This window comes from Ailuropoda melanoleuca, chromosome X (genome assembly GCF_002007445.2).
Source record: "Ailuropoda melanoleuca isolate Jingjing chromosome X, ASM200744v2, whole genome shotgun sequence".
NCBI lineage: Eukaryota > Metazoa > Chordata > Mammalia > Carnivora > Ursidae > Ailuropoda > Ailuropoda melanoleuca.
In genome coordinates this window covers 9,396,787-9,414,070 of record NC_048238.1, presented here as the reverse complement: position 1 = coordinate 9,414,070, position 17,284 = coordinate 9,396,787, and the positions used below count along the sequence as shown (strand labels likewise).

The 17,284-nt window shown below is 42.4% G+C and overlaps 1 protein-coding gene across 2 annotated transcripts in view; it reads right to left on the bottom strand.

Annotated features, from left to right (window-relative positions):
- FRMPD4 (FERM and PDZ domain containing 4) overlaps nucleotides 1-17,284 on the bottom strand; it is a 558,281-nt gene that overhangs the window by 445,045 nt on the left and 95,952 nt on the right. The gene's annotated exons all lie outside the window — the stretch shown is intronic.

Sequence of the window (17,284 nt, the reverse complement as noted above, 5' to 3'; positions counted from 1 at the left end):
GATTTTATTTATTTATTCGACAGAGATAGAGACAGCCAGCGAGAGAGGGAACACAAGCAGGGGGAGTGGGAGAGGAAGAAGCAGGCTCATAGCGGAGGAGCCTGATATGGGGCGATCCCACAACGCCGGGATCACGCCCTGAGCTGAAGGCAGACGCTTAACCGCTGTGCCACCCAGGCGCCCCTCAAGACAGCTTCTTAACGAGGCTCATAGAAATCACAAGGGTATAAAATTCATGACACTTTAAAAATATCTTATTAAGAAGATTGACTATGTTTTAATTATAAGGACCACAAATGATTATGAAAATTAAAATGAAATATTCATACAAGTCAGGGAGGCAGATCTTACCCAAAGCTTTCTACAATGTCTTTGCTGAGTGGGGAACACCTCTAGTGACGGACAAGCCTCTCACTGTTTACAGCTGAGCTGTAAGAAAGTGCACCCTCTGGTTAATTCGCTCTAGGTCCCCCTCCTCCGATCTCTGTTCTACCTTCCAGAATTCCCAGCTAGAAGCCTACACCTTCATCTTCATCCAGATCATAACCCTCCCAGTCCTGGAAGAACATTCCCTATACTGCCAATGTCTTGTTTGTATCTGCACCTCGCCTCGAACAAAGAATGGAGACCCCTTACTTAATAGGACATTATTCTGTGTCTTTCCCGCGCCAACTGTTCTGTCCTCTGATGCTCTCATAGATAGCTGAAGTCTCTCAGATCTGGCAGCCTTAAGCCCTCCAGGAACCTCAAATATAATTTGAAGTCCTTTATATATTATTCAAAGTCCTATTTATAAATACATTCCCTACCCTTGAACGCCCTACCTAAACTAGTGAGATGTAGTCACTTTCTCTCTGTCATGCATTAAGGCCTTGACTCACACATTCTCTCCAACATCAATTTGACCAGGTGAGATTTCCGTGCTTTGATATACTGAACACACCTGAGTTTTTTTTCTCCCAGTACATATGCTTCTCCATATGTCTGATCTTAATTTCTTTGGGAGTAATTAACACATACATAAATTCAATCATATGTAAATTTATGCACATGACCTTCACATTTTTCATGTGACATTTTCAAATTCACAGATTCAAGAGATTCTGCGAACACCATCATCTAAGATCTCTCTCTTTTCCTCTCATTTATTGAGATATTATTGTTTGGGGCATTCAAAGACTGCTTAGGGGACATACTCTCACAGGGCTCTTCTTTCATCTTCTACCTTCTTCCCTAGCGACAGACTCCTCATTGCTCAAAATCCCACGTCCATTTCCATACGCGGGATCCGATGTACTCAATGGTTCAAGCAAACACATTTCCAAAATGTCAGGACCCTGGATGCCTAGAGGTTGTATGTACCCGGGATAAAACGGTGCCCTGCTCCTCCAGACGCCGAGGTCCTAGTCACAGACCACAGCGAGCCCTACTTCACACAGAGCCACTAACTCTTCTGAGCCCGTGTGCTTACCTACAAAACGGGTACACGTCCTGCTGTCCCGCTGTCTCGGAAAGCTTCTGACTTGTGCTAAAGAGAGTTATCTAGACATCTACAGAGCTCACATTTACTGAGGCCTTAGTATGTGCCACCAACAAATGTTTTTGAGTATGATTTCCTTTAAGCTTCACACCCACTTTACTAATTTGCTTTTATTTTTCCTCCGCTTTGCAAAGAAAGTGAAGCTCAGAGAGGTTGTCCACTTTGCCTGAAGTTCCACAGCTAACAAAAGAAAAGCTAACAAAGTGCAATCAAGGTTTCGTGTCTACAGCTTCTGCTCTTACCCACTAGCCGCACAGCCACATGAACTTGGCGTTGTTGGTGTCAGTGCTTGTTAGCTCTCTTTTAGGCCCCAAATATATGTGCCAACCGACTATCTTAATCCACGTTCTCCAGGAGCAAACACCGAAAGCAGGGCTCGCGTGCAAGTGACCATATAGGCAGTACTCCCTAGGAACACCTGGAGAGGAGGGAGAAGACGCAGCACAGGGAAGGGCAGGAAGCCAAGAAGGACAGCCCTCAGGATAGCCTCCCTGGGTTATCACAAGTAACTTCAGCCTGATTCCCCCAGGGCGCTCTGGAGTGTGAGCTACACGCACCGCTAGTCACTGGTCAAGAGCTTACACGCTTGTGTGGAGGGCAGGCGGGGAGCGGCATGAACTCCCCGGTACTCCCAGCTTTCTATTCAATCAAGCCAAGTGGGTTCAAAGTGGGCTCTAGGGCTCAAGAGAAAAGCACCAAGGAAGGGTTAAATGAGGGGCACCTGGCTGGCTCAGCTGGTGGAGCTTGTGACTCTTGATCTCAGGGTTGTGAGTTTAAGCCCCACATTGGGTACAGAGTACATTGAAAAAAAAACTTTAAAATAGAAAGAGAGAGGGGAAGGGAGGGAGAAAGGAAGGAAGGAAAGAAGGAGGAAGGAAGGAAGAAAGGGAAGGAAGGAAGGAAGGAAGGAAGGAAGGAAGGGAGGGAGGAAGGGAGGGAGGGAGGAAGGGAGGAAGGGAGGGAGGAGAGGGAGGAAGGAAAGAAAGAAAGGGTTAAAGGAGGGCACAAACACAGTGAACAGTCTATGAAGGGACCAGGCAGACCCTGACATTGTCCTACCTGGAACCACGGGGAACCACGGACCATTTTCTCAACTTCCCTGTGGATGACACCTGCTCCTTGCTCTTTCATCAGTCAGGTTTCCTAGGTCTTCAAGGGAACTGGCAGAGACTGTGACTCATTAAAGGGCATTTCTGAACATCAGGCAACCCTACCCCATCTTAAATGCCATTAGTAATGTTTGGCATTGTTATTCTTTTCATGGCCGGTCAGCACTCACAGTGAGGCCAGTTTTAAAAGGGAACAGCAAAATTGTAGCTGGGCGCTTTGGTGTCCAGCAGAAGACAATGGGAGGGTAGGCCTGGAGCCTAGCTGGACTCTCCAGGAGCAAGAGAACAGAAGGGGGAAAGTCAAGGGGCTCTTGGCTAACAGAGGTCTAAGTGGGGATATCTGACCGGAAGCATGAACTGGATCATATACTTTCCGGATTCTCCACCTGCAATTCCACAACCCTCACACAAGGGGCGCTGCTTCATCCAACCCTGCCACTTGAGATTGTTCTTAATGTTTTGTTTTCTTTTTGAAGTAGGCTCCACTCCCAACGGGGAGCCCAACGCGGGGCTTGAACTCACGACCCTGAGATCAAGACCTGAGCTGAAATCAAGAGTTGGACGCTTAACTGACTGAGCCACGCAGGTGCCCCTAGATTTTTTTCTTTTCTTTTAAATTAAGGCAAAAAGCACTTTGGCCTGTGGATGAACTGGCAGGACAATTTGCTTGAGAAATTGGGGAGCAAAAGTTTGTATTTGTGTTTTTTTAGTACTGATCTCTCTTTTTAATAGCAGTTCCATGCCAAAGTAAAACTTTGACAGCATAAGGACCCTAAATTAATTTCAGTGAGTTTTAATTTTTACTATACTTTAGTGAAATCTTAATTTTCTTTCTCTAAGGTACTCAATATGACTCATACAGAAACTACTTAAAAGATTTCTATATTATGCTTTTTTTTTAACTTTTTAAAAAAGATTTATTTATTTATTTGACAGCACAAGCAGGGGGAGCGGGAGAGGGAGAAGCAGGCTCCCTCCCCTCTGAGCAGGGAGCCCAATGCGGGGGTCCATCCCAGGACCCTGGGATCATGACCTGAGCTGAAAGCAGATGCTTAACCAACTGAGCCACCCAAGCGCCCCATATATTATGCTTTCTTCTATGAAATTAATTCTATAATATGCCCCACAGTCTCCCCAAAGATACATTCCCTTTCCACGGTGCATCAGCAGTGAATCCTGCCAAAGAAACATCTGGTCAAACCTGGAAATCTGATTTTATAGTGAAGTACTCACATATGGTATTCTCGAGAAAAGTACCTTAAGAGTTCCTAAGATGTTATAACCCACTCATCAGAAGTTGAGATATGTTTGGTGATAACATTAGTCTATTTTGCTGTGAAAATAATCATTGCCAAACGAAAATGTTAAACAACTCTCAAACCTCATTTCGGATGGCAGAGGACATGGGTAAATGCCCAAATATAATTCGCTCCATGGACAAACAGCCTCCAGTTGGTATCACAGTGTGTTCCTGAAAATTAAGTCACTAAGCAAACCTTCCTCCCAGAATAATATCACAAGGGACCTTTAGCACACCAAAAAAAGAAAGAAAAAATCCTTTTACGCCTTTTGTACCTACTATATTTAAAATCTTGAGCAGAAGGATAGAATTCATATATATGATAATAAATAAGACCAACACAAAATAAGCTTAAATATGGGTTCTCTGCCCAATAAAAATTATTTTCTAAACTAAGTCCTAACAAAATGAGCAGACTGATTACACAAGGGGATCAGCATATTGATTCTCATTATAGACAGACCTGCAAAATGCAACTTGACTAGTGTGGGGGTTTTTGGTCCTAAAATTAACATACCCATTTTAACCACCATTAAATAACTCAGTAACACCTTTTTTGGTCTTCTGATAATTTAGGAAAGTTTTTAAGGGAATGATTTGGATGTCTTGGATGTAAAAACTGCCCAAATGCTCTTTCTCTCTCAATACAATTCCAGTTATTGAGCAGACACTTTCAAATACATCCCAGTTTCCCTGGAGGTCCACCAAACAAAGAAAATCGTCAGTAAATGTGTGTTGGGGTGGAGCTTCTGGCCCCAAAAAGCATCATTAAATAGGAAGCAAATCGCTCTTTCCCTCACCTCTCCATCCAGCTGCTGCTCCAAGGCACCAATGCCCAGCAATGGCCCCAGGAAACAGGAGCTCATCTTTTTTGGGTTATCCTTCCTCCCATTAACCGTCAGCCAACCCTTGCCACACTTCCCCAGTCAAGCTCTGCTGCCTTACTAAATACGACTGGTGAAGTTACCACCATCTTTTCTCTATGGGACCTTGTTGGACCTGTCCCTTTCACAAAAACCAAAATCCAGGTACCCATGCTTCCCTCTATCTTCCCCATATTTTCCTGACAAAACTTAACACCGCAAGGGACCTACACTATGCCCTTCGAAATGCCTTTTATGCCGTTCATGTCTATTATGTTCAAAATTTTTTTTAATTTATTTATTTGACAGAGACAGCCAGCGAGAGAGGGAACACAAGCAGGGGGAGTGGGAGAGGAAGAAGCAGGCTCCCAGTGGAGGAGCCCGATGCGGGGCTCGATCCCACAACGCTGGGATCACACCCTGAGCCAAAGGCAGACGTTTAACGACTGTGCCACCCAGGCGCCCCTATTATGTTCAAAATTTTGAGCAAAAGAATATATTCAAATACCTAGAGCATCATGTGATGTGACATAAAACAGAGCACATGCCGTCATCAAAATAAAAAACATAAGGATCCTAGAAAATACCTATATCTTGTATGCATGAACATACTATGACCACTATGATTGCAAAGTGTTTGTTTTCTTAATATATGCACGTGACTTTAAAAAAAAAGACTAAGAGGACAGACACCAAAATGTCACCCGTGATTATGACTGAGCAGTGGAATTATACATAATCTGCTCTATTATTTGTTTTACAATGTTTCAAAATTTGCTACAATCTAATTATATAAAAAGAGTAAATTTTCAATAGTAATTTCATAGCTATTAAACGGAAAATAGACATGACCCTTAACAACTTCTCCCAGATTTTGGAAGGTGGCTAATAGGTAACAGAATCCATTCACATTTCCCTCACAAACCAAGAAATCAGTTACCAAGTTAGTCAACTGGACTCTAAAAGGACTCATTTCACAGTAGCGCTTGCACAAAGTGCTGTGGCAAGAGCATATCTGATGGTGAATATGTCATGATCTCCTATAAGAGGAGCATGAAGAGCCTGTTTTTGCTTTTGTTTGCAGTATGTGAAGCTTGAAACAGGAGAGATGCTTAGAACGAAAATTACTGAGTGTCAGCAGCTGGAATGATTACACTTTGTATTACCACCACCGAACTGCAATAAAGCTGAAACTGACACATCTCAGCTTCTTAGAATTTCACTGTTTTTATGACTTGCAGAACAATACATGATACAAAAGATGATGTCTTTCTGTGCCTGGTGGGAGGTAGAGAAGGAGGAATATTAGTGATCACTTGGGGCAGTTGGGGAGCAACTTGAAGGACTCTCTTGACATTTCACAATACCTTGTACACCAGGCTACAATCCAAGAAACCAGAATGACATTCCTGTTTGCTTATAGCAAGCTGTGTGATCTTGTTCAAGTTACATAATCTCCCTGATGTCTCAATTTCCTCTTCCATAACCTTACCTATTGGAGAAAATTCCTGTAAAGTTTCAAAAAAAGACTAAGTGACAAATAGAAACGTTATAAATGGTCTTGTTTTTTTTTTTTTACTGATCAGACATTTCATTTAATAAGCTCCTCTTCTAAAATGCAGTGTGTTGAGGGGTGCCTGTGGGCTCAGTCAGCTGGGCCTCTGGCTCGTAATTTCAGCTCAGGTCATGATCTCCCGAGTGTTCTCTAGCCCCAGGGTGGTCTGATTGAGAGTCTCTCCCTCTGCCCCTCCCCCCACTTGCACTCTTGCTCTCTCGCTCTCTTGAATAAATAAGTAAATCTTTTTAAAAATGCAGTAGGGGCACCTGGGTGGCTCAGTCAGCTCAGATCATGATCCCAGAGTCCTGGGATTGAGCCCCACATCAGGCTCCTTGCTCAGCAGGGAGCCTGCATCTCCCTCTCCTCCCAGCTTGTGCTCTCTCTCGTAATCTCTGTTGCTATCTCTCGAATAAATAAGTAAAATCTTTAAAAAAGTAAAATAAAATGCAGTATGTTGGTCTGAGTTCAGCCCACGACACATTCATGGAATAGTGTGAACCACTTTAAACAGGTGACAAATCACACCCTTTTCTGTGTGGGTCATGGCTTAGCGGGGAAAGAGCAAGGAATTTTGGAGCATGGGTATTCCATAGGAGGGCACTGGCGGATGGGTCACCAGTGTGATGAGGTCAGAACTCCAGAAGGTAGCAAGAAGTACCCGGGTGACTAGAAGCCATCGGGGAAGAAGTTCTCAATCAGGAAGGATTTTGCTCCTCTTCCCCAGGGAACATCTAACAAGGTCTGGAGACATTTTTGGTTGTCATTAACTCAGAGAGGCTCCTACTGACATCTAGTAGGTAGAAGCCAGGGGTACTGCTAAACAGCCTACCATACACAGGAGAGCCGCCACAACAAAGGGCAATCCTGTCCTCAGTGTCACCAGTGCTGTGGTTGAAAACCCCTGCTCTAGAGATAAGAAAGTGGGGAAAGAAAGAGTGAGGCAGGAAAAATCAAATTTCACCTCCTCTGCAAATCCCCTTAAGAGTCCAGTTGGCACCAACTGCTGGTCTTTTAGACCAAAAACTTTTCTCCTAGACTTATGAGTTGCCAACACTTCTAGTTTTAAATCACAGACTTAGGGTGATAGAAATCTGGTTTCTCAATTTTTCATCTCCTCCTTTCAAAATTATACGAACCCCATCTGTTGGCAGATGTAATGGTACTCTGTGGCCATCACGTTAATGCAAAGCGAGACCTTAATTTTAAGGTGTCCAGGAAAGATTATACTAAAATGTGCTCAGAAAAAAAAACACTAAAGTGACTCAGGAATCTCATGCAATATGCATCTCCTTTTGTCTGCACTATTTCTTATGAGTAGGAAAAAAAAGAACAGAAATCATAAGAATCATGCAAAGAAAAATACGGTTTTCCAATGACGCTAAGTAGTTTAGCAGCATTATCAGACAATGTGAAAAATACATCCTTAAAAATAACCTCATAGCCAGTCTTCCTCCAATTTAAAAGGAAGTGAACACCAAAAAGCCCGGGGAAAATAACGGGCTCACCTTGGCCTTCACAGTGGCTCTGTCGCAGGTCACTGTACCCCGGGCCATTGGTGAAGAAATGATGCTATGAGCTGAATAATCCTGTAAGTATTTTTCTACTGCCTTAGTGTTTTGTTTGCTAAGAGGCAGAGAAATGTAACCTTTACAGATCCAAAGATGGTGGGGGATTGAAATCTTCGTTTTAGTCAAGTGAATGCAGAGTCAGCTTTTAGAAAAAGGAGGACGGGTCACCTCATTTTGATGCAATGTGAACAAGACTTCTCTTTTAACAGAACAGGAATCAGACTGTGAAGCCTTCTTTTCAGTACCCCTGTGGGGTCCAGGGTTCAGTAATTCCAAGGAAATGAATCACAAGCAGCAATCGTGAGCTGTCAAAACATCTGTTTGCAAGGCCCAAGGGGAAAAGAACAATAATGGCATCTCTGGCTGGATCAGAAGGTACAGCAACTGCATTTCTGTCCAGGCAACTCCGTAGCAATCCACCCATGGTGACCGTATCTGGACATACTCTATGGAATGGAGCTGAGAACCCGGGGAAAGGAAAGATCGGTGTGTGAGCAAGGAGACAAGACTGGAAAGAGACTGAGTGGGCCGTGTCAATTACTACTGCTCGGGGTGAAGACGTACTAAATATTTGGCAGTTAACAAAAGACCTACTGGCACTTCTCAACCCTTGGGTTCCCCTCCCCCTTGACAAGAAATTTATGGCTTAATGAACCTCAGGGCAGGTCACAGACACAGTTCCTTAATGAGGGAAGAATCCCAACTCACTGTTTCCCTGCTTTATGATCTCGGGGCGTGGCTACATTAAAAGGCAGGCAGGGTCAGATTAAAGGGTGGTTCAGCCAGGAACCACCTCCCAACGCACACAAGTGCCTCTAGCCCTATTCTGTGCTGGCTCGTCCTCAACATTCACCAGTCTGAGCAAGAACAGGAATAGAGCCCTCCACACTACACCTCTGCGGATGTAAAAGTTCCAAACTGAGCTAATAATCTGTTAAATCAAGTACATGTTTTATCCTCCTAATTTGACAAATGTCCTTTGATAACATCGTGCAAGGCAGTTCCAAATTTATAACTTGCAGACCCCTCAGAGCCCTACCCCACACCGTGGTGTCAGGGAGACAGCACTCACAGGGGCGGCATCCCATCTCTCTTCCCCACGCATGCTCAGGCTCACACTTGAGCCCACACACCTCACCTCCGTCCTTCTCTTTGCCGTCAGCCACATCTGACCATTTCTTGGTGGGGCCCTACCCTTTGGAGCCCGGAAGCAGGCTCAGGACTGTTGGGGCAAGGAATTCCAAGGTCCCAGATATCCAAAACACGGCCTAAAACGAAGCTGGTCAATTTGTCCTGTAAAGAGACTATTTTTTGAGCCAATACTTTAGGCTTTACAGCCACACTTACTGAACTCTGCCTCGGACGCAAACTGTCATAGATAACATATGAATGAATGACTGGCTGTGTTCGCCAGAAAACTTTTATTTATAAATACAGGCTGTGGGCCAGAGGCCACCATCCGCTGCTGCCTGATGTTGGAGGCAGGAGGGTGTGGGCTGAGGAGGACACATCCCCCTGGACCTGCACATTCCCTGAAGCATGGAAAGAAGAGCACCTAGAGAAGAACCAGAGCGGGCCCTCTAGAACTGTCCAAGACTGGAGTCACCAGCCACACGTGGCAATGGAGCACTTAAAATGTGGTGGCTGGCCCAAACTGAGATTTGTGCAAATTACTCACAAGATTTCAAAAAGTAATGGATATGCCCAAAGGTCTGTAGTGAGGCAATACTCAGTGCTAATCCACACACACCCCCGCCCCCCCCACAGCTGTGATTATTTGAAAGCCCTCCAAGAACTCTCACAGACCCGATGCTGACCGCACAACAGTGACCCACCAGCACAAGGTCTGAGCCAGTCCTGTTCCAATTTGAATCCAAAACAGATAAATCTCCGGAATATAGTAAGTTAAACACCAATTTTGTATACCACCTTTGGTGTAACTGATCAATCATTGTAATCTCGTGACCAGCTTTTTATAAGTTATTCCTAATGTCAGAAAATTCCCAGGAACCCCCCAAAATTAAGTATCCTCTTGGGTTTTTATTATGAAAGTTCTCCCTTTAGAAATATAAAACTCTGATTGCTGTACTCATGTTGTCTCTTTCTTCTGTCTTAAAAGAAAAATCTGGCTGATCACAGTCTTTGAATTTATTGGACCTTCTACTTCACATGAAATTTACACTCCAATGAAACATTACCCTTTGGGAAGGTGCCCATTTGACAATAATTCACAAACATCAGCAGGTGCAATCAGACCAAAAAGAAAGACGACAGGATCCAGAAAAATAAAACATTGCTTTGATCGATATTTCAAACACTTATTGCATGACTAGTTCAGTAAATACACAAATGAGCCTGTCAAACCCAACTCAATTATTGGACACCCCTGCTGTTTTCATCACATTGCTCATCTTGATCTAAAAAAAAAGAAGAAGAAGAAGAAGAAAAAATCTAAAAACAAAAAACAAACATTCTGTCTTTCATTTTGTGACTATGTGCATTGAGGAAATAAAGTGTGATGGGCTGAAATAATGACAGTGTGGAGAGGGGAAATGAAAGCGCTCAAGCATCTATAAAAACTTAAAATCAGGTGAAGTCAGAGTTGAGGCCGGGGTTCAAGAATGAGTCTACAGGGGGCGCCTGGGTGGCTCAGTCATTAAGCGACTGCCTTCAGCTCAGGGCATGATCCCCGCGTTCTGGGATCAAGCCCCACATCGGGCTCCTCCGCTGTGAGCCTGCTTCTTCCTCTCCCACTCCCCCTGCTTGTGTTCCCTTCTCTTGCTGGCTGTCTCTATCTCTGTCAAATAAATAAATAAAATCTTAAAAAAAAAAAAGAGTCTAAAAAAAAAAAAACATTTTTCATATAAAATGTCAGACACTGACTGTTGTCCAGTATCTGTGTTCTCTCCTCCATAGCACTTTGCTAGACCGCATTTACCAACCTCCCTTGCAGGGACTGGGGACACATTTGTGTTGTGGCCAGTTGTGTCGGCAGAGCCACGTGCTATCTTGCCTTGAAACCTCTAGCAAGATCCACCAGGTTCACTCTCTCTTCTCTCTCCAGTGGGGATACTATGAGACCCCAGAAGATGATCAAGCCCTTAGAACAAGTGTTGCCAAACTTCTTCTATCAAGAGCAGACAGAAAATATTTAGACTTTGCAGGCCACATGCTATCAGTCATAAACACTCAACCTGCCGTCATAGAATGAAAGCAGTCACAGACCATAAGCAAACACATGAGCATGGCTATGTCCCAACCAAACCATGGATGATGGACACAGAAACTTAAGTTGCGTATAATTTTCACGTGTCATGGGGCGCCTGGGTGGCTCAGTCGGCTAAGCATCTGACTGGCTCAGGACATGATCCCAGGGGCCAGGGATCGAGCCCCGCATCGGGCTCCCTGCTCAGTGGGGAGCCTGCTTCTCCCTCTACCTGCAGCTTTCTCTGCTTATGCTGTCTCTCTCTCTCTCAAATAAGTAAATAAAATCTTTAAAATAAAATTTTCATGTGTCACAAGATATTATTCTTTTGTTATTTGTAAACCATTTAAACATCAGGAAAATGTAAAAACTGTGTTTAGCCCAGAGGCCGTAGTAGGCCCTGCCAGACTGAAAGATTAGGCAGGGGTCCCTGTAAGACTGTGTGGAGACTCTTCTCTGTCAACCCCACAGCCCCACCACTGGAAAATGACAGGAGTAAGAAATAGGTTTTCTTGGGCGGCTGGGTGGCTCAGTTGGTTAAGCGACTGCCTTCGGCTCAGGTCATGATCCCGGAGTTCCAGGACAGAGTCCCACATCAGGCTCCCCACTTAGCAGGGAGTCTGTTTCTCCCTCTGACCCTCTCCCCTCTCATGCTCTCTCTCAAATAAGTAAATAATACCTTTAAAAAAAAAAAAAGAAATAGGTTTTCTTGTGGGAGGTCTCAGAGCCTGTTGGAATACCCTAATACATAAATAATTGCAGAATCTTGACCATCGTGAAAAGAATAGATACCATACAAGCTGTTTCAAAGGAATAAAGGCTTTCCTTGGGGTAACACACATGTCCTCATGCGGGTCCTTGTGACAAACTTCGACATCTAGACTTTCCTGAAGATAAAGCCTTTTACAATTTTTTTTTTTTTTATTTGACAGAGATAGAGACAGCCAGCGAGAGAGGGAACACAAGCAGGGGGAGTGGGAGAGGAAGAAGCAGGCTCATAGCGGAGGAACCTGATGTGGGGCTCGATCCCATAACGCCGGGATCACGCCCTGAGCTGAAAGCAGACGCTTAACCGCTGTGCCACCCAGGCGCCCCAGCCTTTTACAATTTTTAAGCAGGTAGTTGCTTTTTTTATTTGCGTCCTGCCTCTTCCCCTTCCCCTTTTTAACATGTGTCAAGGATAATATGATAGGACACCTCCCCCAAGTGTTTTTGAGACACACCCTACCAGTGACCAATTTCTAAATAGATACCCGAGAACAGAAGTGGTACTTGTCTAAAACAGAGAGGGTACAATTGCATTCTTGGCAATCGTGTCAATTCTGACCTAACATGATGTATGGATGGCACATAATACAGTTAAAATGACATTCAAGTAAGTCAGTTTCTTGGCTGCAGAGAGAACCACAAAAGAGACCACTCCATGCAATTTGGAAAATCCTGTTCCTAAAAGCATTATTATCCCACCATCCAAAAACTACTCAGAAGATACTGTAATTAAGTCCTCTAACATTCCTCATTTTACAGTCTATAACTGCATAGCTCGTGTTAAAGGGAATATTTAAGGATAGTAAAAGTAGACAGAAAAGATTAATAAAAATATTTAAAGTCAGTCCAAAGGCTATAGACTATATTATCTGAGGGCATACACATAGTTTTCTTAAGAGGAATTCTTTTTTGGAAAGGTGAATGACTTTATTATATTGATTTTTTTATACATGTAAATGTTTACTATCTGAGAGATAAAAAGATATAAAAGTAACTTTAGGATGATGAAGTGCAAATATATCATGGCCGAATAATGATCAGACTTTTCAATTATATACTATGACAGATAATAAAGGACACTTAACCTAAGAGAGGAAAAATTTTATCCACAGTTTATAGATGACTTTTTTTTTTTTTTAAGGCCTAACCTTGGGGCACCTGGGTGGCTCAGTTAAGTGTCTGACTCGATTTCAGCTCAGGTCATGATCTCAGGGTTCTGGGATCAAGCCCCACAAGGGCACTGCACTTAGCCTGGAGTCTGCTTGAGATTCTCCCTCTAGATCTCTGCCCTTTCCCCTGCTCGGACTCTATCTTTCTCTTGATAATAAATAAATAAAATCTTTATAAAATGAAATAGGATCGTCTGAGTGGCTCAGTTGTTAAGTGTCTACCTTCAGCTCAGGTCATGATCCCAGGTCCTGGGATCAAGCCCCGCATCGGGTTCTGTGTCAGTGGGAAGCCTGCTTCTCTCTCTCCCACTCCCCCTCCTTGTGTTCCCACTCTCACTGTCTCTCTCTCTCTCTCTCTCTCTGTCAAATAAATAAATAAAATCTTCAAAAGTAAATAAAATAAAAAATACAATACAATACAAAACAATTAAATTAAAGGGCTAAACTTGGGGGCCCTGGCTGGCTCAGTCAATGGAGTACAGCGACTCTTGAATTCAGGGTCATGAGTTTGAACCCCACATTGGGCATAGAGCCTACTTAAAAAATAAAAATAAAAGGCCTCATCTTGTACTGCGAGGGTTGGCAAGCTTTTTTTTTTTTTTTCCCTAAGGCTACATAGTAAATATTTTAGCCTTGTGGGCCACTATATCCCTGGGGCAGCTATTTGACCTGCTGTTGCTATGCAAAAGCAACCACAGGCAGTCTATAATGCCTGCCTGTGGCTGTGATCCAATAAAACTTGATTTATAAAAACGGGCCCCTGCCCTCGCTATAGTTTGTCAACTCCTGTTGTACTGATTCCCAGTGGTAACCTTAAAGACTATATTTAAAAAAGTAGTTGCCCCACCTCTCATACCATTGGTATTTCAGAAGAAAATTCTAAGGACCATAAATATTAGGAAATACATAACGATATACTTTCATTGTCTCTCCAGTTTCTGGAAATTTGGGTCAAGTCATTACCCCTCTGCAAAAATACACTTTCAAAAAGACATCTGAAAAACAGGAGACTGGTTTTTCCATCTTGATTTTAATTTTAAGAGTGAATGATGTCTTGATTCAACTATCAATTTACAGGAAATACAAGAATAAAGAAACTTGTTAAGCCCTGCCATGGAATTGAACCAGCAAACTACAGAATGAGTAGAAATTCTACAGGATAAATGACCCAATTTCTTAAAAAAATACATTATAGGAAAAAAAAAGAGAGATGGGAAAACCAATAAATTAAAAGGAACTTTAGAGGCATATCAATCACCTATAATGGGTAGACCTTATTTGGATTCTCATTCAAATGAACAAGTCATAAAAAAGTATTTGAGGGGCGCCTGGGTAGCGCAGTCGTTAAGCGTCTGCCTTCGGCTCAGGGCGTGATCCCGGCGTTACGGGATCGAGCCCCACATCAGGCTCCTCTGCTGTGAGCCTGCTTCTTCCTCTCCCACTCCCCCTGCTTGTGTTCCCTCTCTCGCTGGCTGTCTCTCTGTCAAATAAATAAAACAAAATCTTTAAAAAAAAAAAAAGTATTTGAAACAATTAAAAAATTGGAACACTAAATGTGTAACTGATATTAAATAATTGTTAGTATTTCAGAGCAATTAAAAAAACAAACAAGAGGATTGTTGCCTGACCAACTCAGTCAGTAGAGCATGTGACTCTTAATCTCAGGGTCATGAGTTCAAGCCCCACATTGAGCATGGTGCCTTCTTAGAAACAAACAAACAAACAAATAAACAAAAACCAAGAGGACTGTTGAGAGCTAGAACAGAGTAAGTAAAAAACAACAAGGAGAAAGCAGTAGTAGAAAATATTTTAATGGAAAATTTTCCAGAAATCCTCAAGGTTAATATCTAAATGTAGCCTCTCTTTTGAAATTTATCAAGTATGAAACTCATATGATACAAAAAGTACATAAAATATATTGGCACCAAGAACTGAAATAGAATTTAATTGGCAATGTCTTCATAAATCTCCCTCCCTGTAAATAAGGAAGATATTTGTACAAATGCTAAGAGCACTCCTAAAACAGAGCAAGACTGATTGCCAAAATCAAATACAGCATGAAATGATCCTTTTCTGGCAGACATTTCATTTATGATCAGGATGAATGGAGCATGTCTGAACACACCGCATCATCTATTTTCTGACACAGCTGCAAAGCAAATACGAAAAACAGAACATATGCTAGAAAACTTTGATCTATACGTTGGAAAAATGATGCAAAAATATATTTCTTAGATTGTAAAGACCAACTTCTAAAAATAACTTTATTCTATCAAACAGTCTAGTATTATTAGAAGAAAAACTGCCTATGAAATGTCCACATATACATTCATTTTAGGAAATAAACCCTTGTTCTTCTTTTGTGTAGATCGAGATTTGTGAGCCTCGGCACTGTTCACATTTGGGGCCAGGTAATTCTTTGTTGTGGGGCTGCCCCGTGTATTGTAGGGTGTGTAGTAGCATCCCTGGCCTTTAGTTTCTAGACGCCAGGAGCAATATCCTTGTGCCAGTTGTGACAACCCAAAAGGTCTCCAGGAATGGCTAAGTGTGGTCTGGGGGCAAAATAATCCCGAGCTGAAATCAAATGGTATAGATCAATTCTTGTTCTAATATCCAAGAGAAATATATATCCATCAACACTGCAACAAGCTAGGACCTCCAGACTTACAGAAACAGATGAGATTTCCTAAGCCATGACCATGACAAGGTATTGGTCTTCAGATTTCTAACGTATATATCTAAGCTCATTGTCAAGCATTCTTTCTGATCAGATTGGGACATATTTAATTTGGGAGTTATTTCAGGCTCCAGCACTACCAGTCAGTAAGAACCAAAAGTTCTGCAAAAATGTGGATTTCATTTTGTCAAACATTCCAGTCATTTACAGAAAAACACACCCACAAGACAACGGTAGTGCCTCAAACGCATTTCGGGAAAAAATAACCTTCAAAAAGTGCCCAAGAAGATGACTGGAAATGCTGCTTCTCCTTTCTTTTCCTTTTTCTCATTTCTTTTTTTTTTTTTTAAGATTTTATTTATTTATTCGACAGAGATAGAGACAGCCAGCGAGAGAGGGACACAAGCAGGGGGAGTGGGAGAGGAAGAAGCAGGCTCATAGAGGAGGAGCCCGACGTGGGGCTCGATCCCATAACGCCAGGATCACGCCCTGAGCTGAAGGCAGACACTTAACTGCTGTGCCACCCAGGCGCCCCCCTTTTTCTCATTTCTTAAAAACTATTTGCTCTGGGGTGCCTTGGTGGCTCAGTCAGTTAAGTGTCTGACTCTTAATTTTGGCTCAGGTCTGATCTTGGCTCAGTTCATGATGTCAGGGTCATGAGATCAAGCCCTGGGTCAGGGCTCCACACTCTGTGGGAAGTCCACTTGAGATTCTCTCCCTCTGCTCCTTCCCACTCACACGCTCATGCAGCTCTCTCTCTCTAAAAGAAAAATAAATAAATAAATAAATCTTTAAAAAATATTTTAAAAAATATATATATATATATATGCTTAGGATTCATGATTTTTTTAAAGATTTTATTTTTAAGTAATCTCTACACCCAACGTGGGACTCAAACCTACAACCAAGACCAAGAGTCCCATGCTCCACCTCAGCCAGGTACCCCAGGATTCATGATTTAAATTTAAAGCACTTTTCCAATGAAATTATTTCAAATAATATATAAATTATTTCAAATAATACGTAAATTATATAATATACAAATTATATATATATAGAATAACAATTCCAATGAAATAATTTTTTCATTGCAAATCTCTCATTGTAATTTTTTTAAATTATTTGTTTGAGAGAGAGGAAGAGCAGAGGAAGAGTGAGAGGGAGAAGCAGACTCCCCACTGAGCAGGGAGCCCGACACGGGACTTGATCCCAGGACCCTGAGATCATGACCTGAGCAGAACAGACACTTAACCGACTGAGCCACCCAGGCACCCCCATTGTAATTTTTTATAGAAAAATACAGAAGATATATCCGTGAAGGGGGGTTTTTTGGGTGCTGAATTTTCAGATGCAAAAATTACTTTTGAACTATTTCTTTCATTTCTACTTGCTTCTGATTTTTTTTAAACTTCACTATATCATTTTGTAGTAGGATTATGTAAGTATATGGACATGAGTTGTGGGTACATGGCTGTGTGTTGTGTCATTCTTCAGACCCTTGATATTTTAAAAATATCTTTACTGAGT